Source organism: Pristis pectinata, chromosome 29, assembly GCF_009764475.1.
Source record: "Pristis pectinata isolate sPriPec2 chromosome 29, sPriPec2.1.pri, whole genome shotgun sequence".
In the NCBI taxonomy this organism is placed as follows: Eukaryota; Metazoa; Chordata; class Chondrichthyes; order Rhinopristiformes; family Pristidae; genus Pristis; species Pristis pectinata.
In genome coordinates, this window is record NC_067433.1 from 8,755,554 (window position 1) to 8,769,957 (window position 14,404).

General features: G+C 44.4%; 1 protein-coding gene across 7 annotated transcripts in view; it reads left to right on the top strand.

The window, feature by feature from the left end:
- Positions 1-14,404, top strand: part of LOC127584319 (ankyrin-1-like) — a 329,079-nt gene that overhangs the window by 137,508 nt on the left and 177,167 nt on the right. The window lies entirely within an intron of this gene.

Below are 14,404 nucleotides of genomic sequence, written 5' to 3' on the forward strand. Positions count from 1 at the left end.
ATAGCAGTGAGTTTTTCAAGCTACTTACTTTCAAATATTTCAGATGGCCTTCATCAGTCAGGGTACTGAGTATAGGAGTTGTGACATTATGTTGCAATTGTATAAGTCGTTGGTGAGGCTGCACTTGGAGTACTGGGCACAGTTTTGGTCACCCTGCCATTAGGAAAGATGCGGTTAAACTGGAAAGAGTGCAGAGAAGATTTACGAGGATGTCACCAGGACTGTAGAGGGCCTGAGTTATAGGGAGAGGTTGGCCAGGCTCAGTCTTCATTCCTTGGAATGTAGGAGAATGAGGTGCAACCTTATAGAAATACTTAAAATTATGAGAGGCATAGATAAGGTGGACGGTAACAGTCTTTTCCCCAGAATACAGGAGTCTAAAACTAGGGAGCATAGGTTAGGTTGAGAGGGGAAAGATTTAAAAGGGACCTGAGGGGCAACTTTTTCACGCAGAGGGTGGTGAGTATTTGGAACGAGCTGCCAGAAGAAGTGGTTGAGGCAGGTACAATAGTATCATTTAAGAAGCACTTGGATAGGTACATGGAGGGGCGGAACTTAGAGGGATATGGGCTGAACTCAGGAAATTGGGACTAGCTGGTTGGGCACCGTGGTCTGCATGGACTAGTTGGGCCGAAGAGCCTGTATCTATGCTGTATTGCTCAATGATTCTATTATACTCATGAATTGAGATACCCAAGTTCCTTCAGAACAGTTCTGGCCACGCTTTAAGTCCTGCTGATTATTTCATTGATGTCAGGTTTCTTGACCTGTGCAAGATTGAAAGGCTTTAGTCTAAGGGTTGGAGGAGTGAAGCATCCATATAGCAGGTAGTGTCTGCAGTACTGAGGTGTGCTGTATGTTGAGTAAGGCATTCTGCAACCCCAGGGTGACTGATCACTTGGAAGGAGCCAACCATTTTAACTTCTTGCACATTCCCAATTTCATTTAATCTATCGTGCTTTCAGTCAATGAGACTCTGAAACCTCTGCCCAAAACCTCACCCGCTCTCTACTTTCCTCCTTTAAGATGCCCCTTTATAACCCAGCTTTTTGACTGCTGGCCTGTGCTGGTGTCAGACTGAATCATGTTGGCTGTGGTTTCGAACAGAAATTCAAGCATTCAGCTGCTCCCACATATCCGAGTCCTACTATTCATCTGACTCTTACCACATGGCTCTGTCACTCCACAGAGAGTCCAACAGAGCCCACGCAGCTGGTAGACCCCAGCATTACACAGGGGAAACAGCCTCTCCAACCCTATGTAGTCAGACCTGGCACCAAATCAGAGACACAGTTGTTTGAATGGGGATTGTTGGCCAAAACAGCAGGGAACCTACTTTTTCTTAAAATTAGCTTGATGCTTTTATTGCATGTTATTATTGCAGAACTTAGAAATAAGAAAGGTATGATCACTTTGATGGGATTATACTACAGGCCATCCAGCAGTGGGAATTAGAAGAGCAAATAAGATATCTTTATTAGTCACATGTACATCAAAACACACAGTGAAATACATCTTTTACATAGAGTGTTCTGGGGGCAGCCCGCAAGTGTCGCCATGCTTCCGGTGCCAATATAGCACGCCCACAACTTCCTAACCCATACGTCTTTGGAATGTGGGAGGAAACCGGAGCACCCGGAGGAAACCCATGCAGTCACGGGGAGAACGTACAAACTCCTTACAGACAGCGGCCAGAATTGAACCCAGGTTGCTGGCACTGTAAAGTGTTACGCTAACCGCTACACCGCAGATAGGTGTAGCAATAATAGGGTTGTAATAGTAGGTGATTTTAAATTCCCTAACATTGACCGGGACCCTCATTGTGCTCAGGGATTAAATGGGCAGAATTTGTTAAATGTGTCCGGGAAGCAATATATGGCCCAACCAACGGATCCATCAGACAGCTGATGCTGATTACACCACACCTCAACACTGTACTGAGGAGTCACTTGCCTTAATGGTGGTGTGGTATCAGTGTTGTGAAATGTACTAGTTTCCTACTGAAGGGACCTTGCTTCTGCATTAAGTACGGAGCATCTCCAAGCTCATAATGTGTAAGGAAAAGTGGAGTTTCCCAGATGAGTCATAGACATCTAAAAAAACATTTTACAAAGGGCAATGTATTGCAAGGTTTAGCAGCAATGAGTTCTTGCAATTCAACCTCAGCACATGGTGACAGAGTTAAGCTCCCTGCCCCCAGTCCAATCATTGCATCCAAACCCAAACCTCAACTGGTGTATTCTCTTTGCAAAATTGTTCTCACTCTAGCCTGACGTCCAATGCACTACTGTTGGAAGTGCTGCCTTTCAGACATTAAGTCAGATTGGTCATTAAGACAAGTAAAAGATCCCATGGAAATCAGGGGAGTTATCCAGAGACTGCAGATACTGGAATCTGGAGCAACACACAAAAAGCTGGAGTAACTCAGCAGGTCAGGCAGCATCTGTGGAGGGAAATAGACAGTTGATGTTTTGGGTCGAGACCCTTCATCTGGAATCGAATCCTTGTTGTCCTGGACAACATTTATCTATTTATCAACATGTCTGCAAAGACAGATTATATGGTCATTATCACACTGCTTGCAGTGTACATGTTGACTGCTGTGTATTCTATATTTCAACAGTAAGCACGCTTCAATAGTATTTAATTGGCTATAAAATGCTCAGATACACTCTGAGAGAAATGTAGAAGCCACTACAGAGCTGCCAGTGTGTCTCCCTTTCATGTGAGATCTGCTGTAGAAACTTTCTGACTAGGATTTAGGTGTGAATGCCCAAATGGCACACTGCACAATTGTCTGCCTGCACTGCACTTCCTCTGTAACTGAAATACTATATTCTGCATTCTGTTATTGCTTTTCACCCGTACTACCCCGATGTACTGATGTGATGAAATGATCTGTATGGAAGGCATGCAAAACAACAATTGTCACTGTACCTCAGTACATGTGACGATAATAAACCCATTTACCAATTTTAACATGAAGACTTTTGAGACAATTCAACGTTGTTGGGAGCAACATCAATGCCAGAATATTACGATAACCTCAGTTTATACAAGGCCCTTGTGAAGGCCGGATGAAAGTGTCAGTATTGGGTGGAGAAGTTGGAACGGATGCTGGATCTCACCCTTCTGTCCTGACCCGGCGAGTACTTCCCATGTTCAGTTCTGAAGTACTCCTGGTCTCGGGACACACTGCATTGGGTGAGAAGCCATGGCATTCTGCCAGGCTGGTTTGCCAAGAATATTTTAAACGCTTGAATTGCTCATTTGCAGAATAAGCTTCGCAAGCGCCAGGCTGTGGGGGCAAGCACTAAAAACACAAATCACTGGGTTGTTTTATTGTGTTTTTAACTGGCTTCTGATTGATGCGTTGTGACACCACAGCCTCATTACAATTGGCCTCTTTTGGTTCACAAGGTTTACTACATGCATGGAACAACTATTTTGAATTACCACAGGATGCATTATTCTTTTCTTTATCTACAAATGGAAGTTCTGGCCTTGTAGCAGAACCTGGGTTATTTTTATCCAAGAAACCTGGAAGATTTGTTTGGTGACTTGTGGTTATTAGTATCCCACTAATGGGAAGGACAAAAAGTGGCCAAAATTCACCTTTCTTTACTAAATGTCATTCAGCACAATCCGTACTGTTGGTTGAGTGGACTAAACAAAGTGAGAGCAGTTTTAATAAAGTGTGCTGGATTTATTGACTGCTGAGGCATATACAGTAAATGGTAGGGCGGTTAAGAAATGTTGATGAACAGAGGGACCTTGGGGTTCAAGTCCATAGTTCCCTAAAAGTGGCGACACAGGTAGAAGGAGTGGTGAGGAAGGCGTATGGACTGCTTGCTCGATAAGTCAGGGCATGGAAATTAAAAGTCGAGATGTTATGTTGCAACGTTACAAAACACTGGTTAGAATGCTTGAGTATTGTGTGTAGTACTGGTCGCTCCACTATAGAACATAGAACATAGAACATAGAACAGTACAGCACAATACAGGCCCTTCGGCCCACAATGTTGTGCTGACCTTTAAACCTCCCCTAAGACTATTTAACCCCTTCCTCCCACACATCCCGCTATTTTAAATTCCTCCATATGCTTATCTAGTAATCTCTTGAATTTGACCAATGTACCTGCCTCCACCACCACCCCAGGCAGTGCAGTCCATGCCCCAACCACTCTCTGGATAAAAAACCTTCCTCTGATATCTCCCTTGAGCTTCCCAGCCATTACTTTAAAGCCATGCCCTCTTAGTAGAGACGGGTACATATACAATGTTTAAACGGCATGTAGACAGGTACATGGATAGGAAAGGTTTAGAGGGATTTGGGCCAAACACAGGAAAATGGGAATAGATCAGTCAGGCAACTTGGCCAGCATGGATGTTGTGCCGAAGGGCCTGTTTCCGTGCTGTTTAGCTCTATGGATCTATCTATCAGCTCCATTCACCTCTCTGCTTTGTGTAGTACTCTTCAGTGCTTTTGGAAGTGATGCACTGAAATGTGTTGTGTTTTACACCACCTTTTGTGAATGAACCTCCACTATATGAATAACACCACACGGAGAACAATTTGTGAACCTTTCATGCTGCTTTAATGGGTAAACTTTCAACTGTTCCATAGAAATTCAGAAGAAGCTGAGAAAGGCACCAGGTAGGATTAGGACAGTTGAGTTTTTGGAAGTTCTTAGTTTGTAAATAGTAATCCAAGTAGCAAAATACAGACTTGTTTTTGCTGGTCCCTGAACCATTTAGTTGTCTCATTATCATCTGCTCACTAACCAAGATCTTCCTTGGTTCTCTGACGGTACAACAGGCACTTAGGCAGCTTCAGGTTTAAAAGTGACAGCCTCTGAAATATTTTATCTGAAGCCAATCTCAAAGGAGCGGCGAGTGCTGCTCTGGAGAAGTCATCTTTTGCTGCCGATATTATTAAAGGTTGTGCCTCCCTGCACCAATGCCTGTAACCTGCTGCTGTACAGATTAGCTGTTTGACAGTAGTCACAATTTTTATCAGTATTGTGCAGGCTTGACTGCCTGTGCTTCTGGTAAACTGCCTGGTTGTTGGAAATTACTTTAAGGTGTTTTGGTCATTGGACGGTTATATCATAGAGTTGGGTGTATATTTTTTCCCTCTGATTAACCCCTACAAGGTTTTGCAAATATTGCTGCAAACAAGCTCTCAAAAACCAAGTCAATATTTCCTCTGCTGTCTATTTCTCCACTGGGGCACATTGGGTGTTCTGTTATCCATTCTTGTGGATTGTCATTTCAATGACTGCATCATCCAGCCCAACTGAGAGTTGAAAGTCACCAATCCTTATCCTTATCCAGGATTGGTGACTTGGAAGTCTCCTCTATGAGAGCTGGGATCCATGACCTTGCTGAAATTTATTTGAATTCCCTTAGGATCATATTTCGATATCCAGAAGACATTTAATAAGGTGTCCCATAAAATGTTGCTCCATAAAACATGAGACCATGGGATCAGTGGTAATATATTGACTTGGATAGGGAAGTGACTAGCAAATAGACAACAGAGAGTCGGGTTATTTTTGGAAGAGTGGGGACTCAACAGCTTACAATCTACATTAATGACTTGTCGGGACCCTGTGTACCACAGCCAAATTTGCTGACAATCCAAAGATAGGTGGATTAGCAAAAAACAAACTGCTGGAGGAACTCAGCGGGTCAAACAGCATCTGTGGAGGCAAAGGGATAGTTGACGTTATAGGTCAAGATTCTCCTGTCCCTTTGCCTCCACAGATGCTGCCTGACCCACCGAGTAACTGCAGCCATTTGTTTTGTTGCTCCAGGTTCCAGCATCTGCAGTCTCTTCCGTCTCCTCGGTGGGTTGGCAAGTTGTGAGGAGGACATAAAGAGCCTGCAGAGAGACATAGGTAAGTCAAGTGAGTGGGCAACAAGTTGATAGATGGAGTAAGATGTGAATTATCCACTTTGGAAATTAGGGATGAGAATGCAAATTATTAGTTGAACAGAGTGGGATGACAATTTTTTTGGATCCAAAGCAATATAAGGATCCTAATACATACAACACAATATGATAGTGTGCAGGTCCAGCAAGTAAGTAGCAAGGCTAATGGAATATTGACCTTTATTACAAGGGGCATGGAATATAAAAGTATGGAAATTTTGTTGTAACTTTACAGGATGCTGTGCAACTGCACCTGGAATACTGTGGGGTGTTTCATCTCCACTTAAGGAAAAATATACATGCGTTGGAGGCTAAGTGAAGAAGGTTCATTTAGTTGATTCCTGGGATCGAGGGGTTAATGTATGAAGTGGAATTAAGCATATCGGATCTACCCTCATTGGAGTTTAGAAGAATGAGCAGGGATCTCTTTGAAACATAATATTTTGAGGGGGGTTGACAAGGTGGATGCTGAGAGAATGTTTCTCCTAATGAGGTATCTAGAGCACATGGTGTCTGAATAAGGGGACACCCATTTAAGATGAAGGTGAGGGTGAATTTCTGCTCTCAGAGGGTTGTAACTCTTTGGAACTCTCTAGCTAGACAGCTGTGGAGATTGAGTCATTGGATATATTCAAGGCAACTAATAGACATTTGAAGTACCAGGGAACCAAGGGGTACAATAAGAAAGCAAGAAGAAGGTGTTGAGGCCAAGACTGGATCATCTGTGATCTCACTGAATGTTGAAACAGGCTCAAAAGGCCAGTTAACTTACTCTTATGTTCCTATAGTTCCCATTCAGTATAAATCCAAGGAACACAACCAGATTAAATTAGAATAATGTGATTTAATTTGATTGCATGGTGGAGAGGCAGGCAGATGTGAGAACCGAAAGCATTGGTTGACCTCCTGAGTTTTGGTTTGACGTTTTTGAATGAGTGTGAAGTGGAAAAAATGGGAAACGTATTTCGTCAATATGTTCTGTAAATCTAAGAGGTCCACTGACATTGGAATTGAAAACGGCCAAGTGCACCCGTGAAACAGATCCTCACATTGATCCAGATGTGGGGAGAAGTGGACTCTCTTTATCTGTTGGCCACTTTCTGAAGACTTGTTTGAGTTTGGCAGTGACATGATGTTGAGTATTTTTCAAAGAGAGGAAATAGTGCTAAACATTCCCTGGAGTTCAGAATGTCTTAATTTCTGACTGAACAGTCTTGCAGCTGGAGCATTCTGGTTCCTGTGCTGTTCGTTTGAAAACACCGACATCCTGGAGGATTCCATTACCTATGTAACCTTGAGTAAACCTTTGGATTAGCAAATGAAAATGTCAAAAATTGGCTACATTGTCATAGCTGGTCTCACAATGTATTCCCAAGTCATTGGGGTCACTTGTTCCCTGTTCACACTGCCCTAACAATGTCCATGTACCTGCGCCTCAGAGAATTGTCTTCCATTGCACCAGTGTGATTTTCCCACGTGAGCTATTCTTTGGCCTCAACTTTGGTCTTGCAATTTACCCTTAATTTTGGCTAGTGATGTCCCATGGGTCTGTGGCCGCACAAGTTGATAGGGCGGTAAAGAAGGAGTATGGCATGCTTCCCTTTATCAGTCGAGGCACTGAGTTCAAGAGTCAGGTAGTTATGTTGCAGCCTTATAAAACTCTGGTTAGGCCACATCCAGAGCATTGCATTTAATTCTGGTCGCCCCATTATAGGAAGGATGTGGAGGCTATGAAGAGGAGGTTTACCTGGATGCTGCCTGAATTAGAGAGCATGAGCTGTAAAGAGAGGTTGAACAAGCTAGGGTTGTTTTTTCTGGAGCGGTGGAGGCTGAGGGAAGACTGGATAGAAGTTTATAATATTATGAGAGGCATAGATGAAATAGACAGCTGGTATCTTTTTCCCAGGGTGGAAATGTCTAATACTGGAGGACATGCATTTAAGGAGAGGGGGGAGATGTGCAAGGCAAGTTTTTTTACAGAGAGAGTGCTGGGTGCCTGGAATGCACTGCCTGGGGTGGTGGTGGTGGAGGCAGATATGATAGAGGTTCTTAAGAGGCTCTTAATGTGCAGAGAATGGAGGGATATGGACCATATGTAGGCAGAAGGGATTAGTTTAATCAGGCACTATTAGCTTAATTAGTTCGATACAACATCGTGGGCTGAAGGGTCTGTTCCTGTGCTGTACTGTTCTATGTTCTATGTTCACTCAGTGCTGGATGTTTCTAAGCCATCTTGAGTTCTTTCTTAGCCGGTAGGCAGATTAAATCCAAATCCTGGAGAAGAAAGGCTTTGTCTAAAGCAACAGATCACCCTCTGAGTTTTTCATGGCGTGCTCTTTGTCCAAAGAAGGACACTCGTATCTTGAACAAGGTATTTTTTGGAGTCATATTTAAGGTCAGAAGAAAATGTTCATCGCACACAGCAGGTGAAGGGACCACTAAGTATCAGAATAAGTTCAATCGTTGAATGTAAATTGAAAACATGGTTGTAAAAGTGCTGCTTTGAATCAGTGAATGTAAGCAAAAAGCCCCTGTTAGTGAGCCACACCTATTTTGTTATTCTACTAAAAATTCTCTGAAGGAAAACAGTCTTCAAGTTTTATCAGGAGTGTGCAGGGTCCGTGACAACTCCCCCCGGGTGTGGTGTTGCTGCTTTTGGTGCATGTGACAGTTCAGCCACATCAGGGTAACTACAACACAAACAGGAACACAAGAAAATAGGATCAACAGTAGTCCACCAGCCCACTCAAAAACTGCCCCAAAATTCAACGTGATCTGCCCCCAGGGCTCAACCTCTCTTCTGTGCCAGTTCCCCATAGCTGTCAATTCCCTGATCTTTCAAAACTACATCTATCTCCACTCTACATACTTGTAATGATCTAACCTTCACAACATTTAAACTCATAAACTGCTGGACTCAGTGGGTTGTTGGGATTCAAACACTTTGGCTGTTCCAGTAAAGATATGATGTGAGTGGTCGAAATCACAAAGGTCACAGAAATCACACAGGCTGGAAATGTAAGGATATGATACTCACATCATATCATTACATCTCCAGCCTGTGTTGTGTTGGCTTCAACCTTTACTGAACTTACAAAGGGAAAAATCAGATGGGAAATCTGCCCTTGGCCAATGCCTGTTGGGCTGTGCTGAAAAGGCCATGTGTGGCTACAGCACCATTATTGAGAACACTGCTCCACCTGAGAGTCGGAGCTCAGGGGAGTGAGTGACTCCCCTGAGCTCCATTGTTCAATTCTCAGAAGACACAGTCTGTTTAAAGATCAAAAGAAGCATGTACTACAGCAACTTAGAACATAGAGCCTGTACTGTGCTGTAATGTTCTTCGGCCCACAATGTTGCGCTGACATTTTATCCTGCTCTATTATCTATCTAACCTTTCCCTCCCACATAGCTCTCCATTTCTCTATTATTCATATATCTATCTAAGAGTCTCTTAAATGTCCCTACTGTATCTGCCCCCACAGACCTCTGCTGGCAGTGCGTTCCACGCACCCACCATTCTCTGTGTAAACAACTTACCTCTGACATCCCCCTTATACCTTCCTCGAATCACCTTAAAATTATGTTCCCTCATGTTTGCCATTTTTGCCCTGGGAAAAAGTCTCTGACTGTCCATTCGATCTATGCCTCTTATTATGTTGTACACCTCTATCAAGTCACCTCTCATCTTCTTTCTCTCCAAGGAGACAAGCCCAAGCTCACTCAACCTATCCTCATAAGACATGCTCTCCAATCCAGGCAGCATCCTAGTAAATCTCCATGATTTGGCATCTCCATGCACCCTCTCTAAAGCTTCCTATAATGAGGCGACCAGAACTGAACACAATACTCCAAGTGTGGTCTAACCAGAGTTCTATAGAGCTGCAACTTTACCTCACGGTTCTTGAACTCAGTACCCCAACCAATGAAGACCAACACATCATACACCTTCTTAACAACCCTATCGACCTGTGTGGCAACCTTGAGGTGGATGTGGACCCCCTCTGTTCCTCCACACTGCAAAGAGTCCTGCCATTAACCTTGTATTCTGCCTTCAAATTCAATCTTCCAAAGTGTATCACTTCACACTTTTCCGGGTTGAACTTCTCCCTATAAAAGCTAGGTAATTTGTCCAGAAAAGTGCTGTGAATGGAGGACAGTTATATGTAAATTATTTGCATAAATGTAATTTCAGTCACTTACAGCCATACAGACCCAGGGTTGACTGACTCTGGCTGGCTATAATGTTGTAACTTAGTGAGTTTATGAATATTAAGTGAGGATAGGGCTGATTATGGGCAGGATCCTCTCCATGGCTGGAGACCCACTGTCCTCCCATACCAAGGTTGGTCATGTGGGTTACTAGATTGATTAGTTATTGTCACATACACCAGGGTGCAATGAAATCTCCTGTTCGCCTCAAGCTCACAGAGTAAACAGTATACATGGTAATAATACAACGAGCACAAAACAGCAGAATGGTGCAAAGATTGTAGTGCAATCTCAATTCGTCCATATGAAAATATTCAAGTGACGATATCGGAACAACCGGGAGAGGTAGCGTTCAGAGTCCGAGAACGTGGCAACGCCACCGGGAAGGGGATGTGAAAGAGTTGATTGGTTCAGGAGTCTGGTAGTGGTGGGGAAGAAGATGTTCTTGAGTCTGGATGTCCATGATGGAGGGTTGGTAATAACTGGTAGTTGGTTTATTGTTGTCACATGTAACGAGATACCATGAAAAGCCTCGTTTTGCACGTTATCCAGACAGATGATTCCAAACATATCGAGGTAGTACAAAAGGAAAAGCAACAAGAGATTGCCGATATAGTGTCGCATTTACAGAGAAAGTGCAGTGCAGGTAGACAAGTAAGGTGCAATTCCATAATGTGGTAGATTGAGAGATCAAGAGTTCATACTTATCATGCAAGAGGTCCACTCAAGAGTTTTATAAAAGTGGGATAGAAACTGTCCTTGAGCCCCGTGGTGCATGTTTTCAAGCTTTTGTATCATTTGCTCCATAGAAGGGGGGAGAAGAGAGAATAACTAGGGTGGGAGGGATCTTTGATTATGTTGGCTGCTTTCTCAAGGCAGTGGGAAAATCAAGCCTTGCTTTGTACCTTTTAAGTGGAATGATCTGTGACTTTGGTAAAAGAAACACTTAAGTGGGTGGCAAATGCTGGGTGCACTGTGTATATTTTGCAATGATCAGCAGAACCCCTGGGATGCACTGCAACAAAAGGACCAAGGACTGGGCTGAATGGGGTGGGAAGGAACGAGGGTGGGATCATTTATAATGGGCAGGGTGGTGAGGATGGAGAAAAGGAAGCTGCACCCTGGATTTATAGAGTAGGTGAGACTGTTGAACATTAAGGGAAGGAAGACCTTGCGTAATCAGAACATCTGAATTCCATTACTGCAATGCACAGGAAGATCCCAGATACAGGGCATTATGAGTCTGATCTGTCATGAGTGTTCTGTTTGGGGGAATGCGTGTGGAATTTGTAAGACACCAGCCCTATTTGGCATTCTGACTGAAGTCCAACCACAAAATACTGTTGCAATAAATGGTGGTGTCTTCTGTGGTTTCTGCCTTGAAGTGTGATCCAGATAAGCTCAGCAAACTTTAGATTTTGGAGGAAGGAAACAACAAGCAGAGTGTCGTGTGTTGTTCCCCATCCCTGCCTGCCAGCATTTAGCAAGGGACTGAAACTCTGTCTGCTGCCGTGCAGCAACCTCTCAGTGGCCTTGTGCTGGTGGCTGCATGCAGATGGCTTCAGATGGTCTGTAAACTCCTTTCCCCGGGGCTGTCAGCCTCCAGAGTAATTCCAAATCCTACAGAAATCGCAAAGGGATCACTGCTAACGTACACGCACACACACACACACACACACACACACACACACACACACACACACACACACACACACACACACACACACACACACACGTGCAAAAACTGTAGTGATCAGCAGTGCTATTTGAGCGTCAAGATACCTGGCCATAGTCCAGTCCTTCCTCTCGGGAACACCATACCAGACCTCAAGAACCTATTGAAGCAAATTAATGGGATGAAACTAGTGAAGCACCTCAAGCTGGAGAGGCTGAGATTAGCATCAGGAGCCAGTGAGAAGGATCCGAAACCCAGCATATAAATTCACCTTCCTTTGCTTGGCTTGCTTCCTTCCACGACAGCTTTAGAAATCACCAAGTTGAATTATTTTCACAAAACAAGGAGATTTTTACATTTATATAGTGCCTTTAGCACCTCAAAATACTTCACAGCCAATATCTGAAATGTTATCACAGTTGCATGTTGGAAACGCGGCAGCCAGAGTGTGCACAGCAAGCTCCCACCAACAGCAAGGTGATAATGATCAGCTGATCTTCTTTTGTGATGTTGGTTGAGGGACAACTGTTGACCAATAGCCAGAGAGCTCTCCCTGCTCTGCCATGGAATCTTTGACATCCATCAGGCCAGGTCTCAGTTTAATGTCTCAGCCAGCAGTGCAGCACTCCCTCAGTGCTACACTGGAGCCACAACCTCAGGAGAATGGGACTTGGCTCCACACCTTGTAATGGAGTGGTGCATACATAGGATGGGACAATATGCAGAGAAGACGAGATAATTATTTGGGTCCACAGACACTATCTCAACATCCAATTTCCAGAGGGAGAGTTCTGCATTTATAATCCCCGTTCCCCAGTGGGTGATTGAGGACCTCAGTCCCTTGGATCTCCACAGGCTCAGTCTGCTCCTCTCCACCAAAGGTTTCCCACTCTCAGCAGCCTGGCAAGTATTGTGCCCAGTGGGAAAACTGAAAGCAAAAGCGTTTCTACCCCAGGGTGGATTGAGCGCTCCACAGCCAATTGAACATTGTATAGAGTCATAGAATCATACAGTATAGAAACAGGCCTTTCAGCCCAACTCATCCATGCTGACCATTTTGCCTACCTGAGTTAGTCCCATTTGCCTGTGTTTGGCCCATATCCCTCTAAGTCTTTCCTATCCGTGTACCTATCCAAATATCTTTTAAATGTTGTAACTGTACCTTCCCCTACCTCTGGCAGCTCATTCCATACACCCACCACCCTCTGTGTAAAAAAAGTTGCCCCTTACATCCCCTTTAAAATTTTTCCTTCTCACCTTAAATCTATGCCCTCTATTTTAGACTCCTCTACCCTGGGGAAAAGACTGCGACCATTTCACCCTATCTATGCTCCTCATGATTTTATATACCTCTACAAGGTCACCCCTCAGCCTCCTACGTTCCAGGGAAAAATGTCCCCGCCTATCCAGCCTCTCCTTATAACTCAAACCCTCCAGTCCCAGTGATATTTCTGCACCCTTTCCATCTTAAAGACATCCTTCCTGTAGCTCAGTGACCAGAACTGCACACAATACTCCAAGTGCGGTTTCACCAACGTCCTGTACAGCTGTAACATGGCATCCCAACTCTTGTACTCAACACCCTCACCGATGAAGGCAAGTGTGCGAAACGTCTTCTTCACCATGTTCCTGTCCACTGGAACTGCCTCCTCACTTTTCTTATTTTGACACTCTCCTCCTGAAAGCAGCAGTTGAAGTGAGGCAATAGTTCAGTTGAATCCCACATGTTTGTTAACTAAATGTATTGAGGTAAATGGGGGAAAGACAGGCCGATGGAGTGAGGTCACAGTGTACGAAAGCGTCCTCCTCCTGACATCCTAGAACATAGATGCAGCACAGAAACAGCCTCTTCACTCCACCCGGTCCTCGCTGACCATCAATCACCTATTTACACTGATCCCAATCTAATCCATTTTATTCTCCCTACATTCCTATCGACAGCCCCAGATTCTAGCACCCACCTACACCCTTGATGCAATTTACAGCAGCCAATTAACCTACCAACCCAGAGACACAATTGAGACTGCAGATGCTGGAATCTGGAGTAACACACAAAACGCTGGAGGAACTCAGCAGGTCAGGCAGCATCTATGGAGAGAAATGGACAGTCGACGTTTTAGGTCGAGACACTTCATCTGATGAAGATTCATCAGTGATGAAGGTCTCGACCTGAAACGTCGACTGTCCATTTCGAGACACTTCATCTGATGAAGATTCATCAGTGATGAAGGTCTCGACCTGAAACGTCGACTGTCCATTTCTCTCCATAGATGCTGCCTGACCCGCTGAGTTCCTCCAGTGTGTTCCTTTTAACCTGCAAACCTGCATGTTTGTGGGATGTGGGAGGAAACCAGAGCACCCGGGGGAAACCCACGCGGTCACAGGGGAGAAATGTGCCAACTCCACACAGACAGTGCCCGAGGTCAGGATTGAACCTGGGTCTCTGGAGCTATGAGGCAGTGGCTCTACCAGCTGCGCCACTGTCCCCAGCCCCATGCCTTACAAAAGCCTCTTCTCTTTCACTACATGAGAGTCCAACCTTCCTCAAGCCTTTATCCAGAGCATGTCCCCGCTCTCCA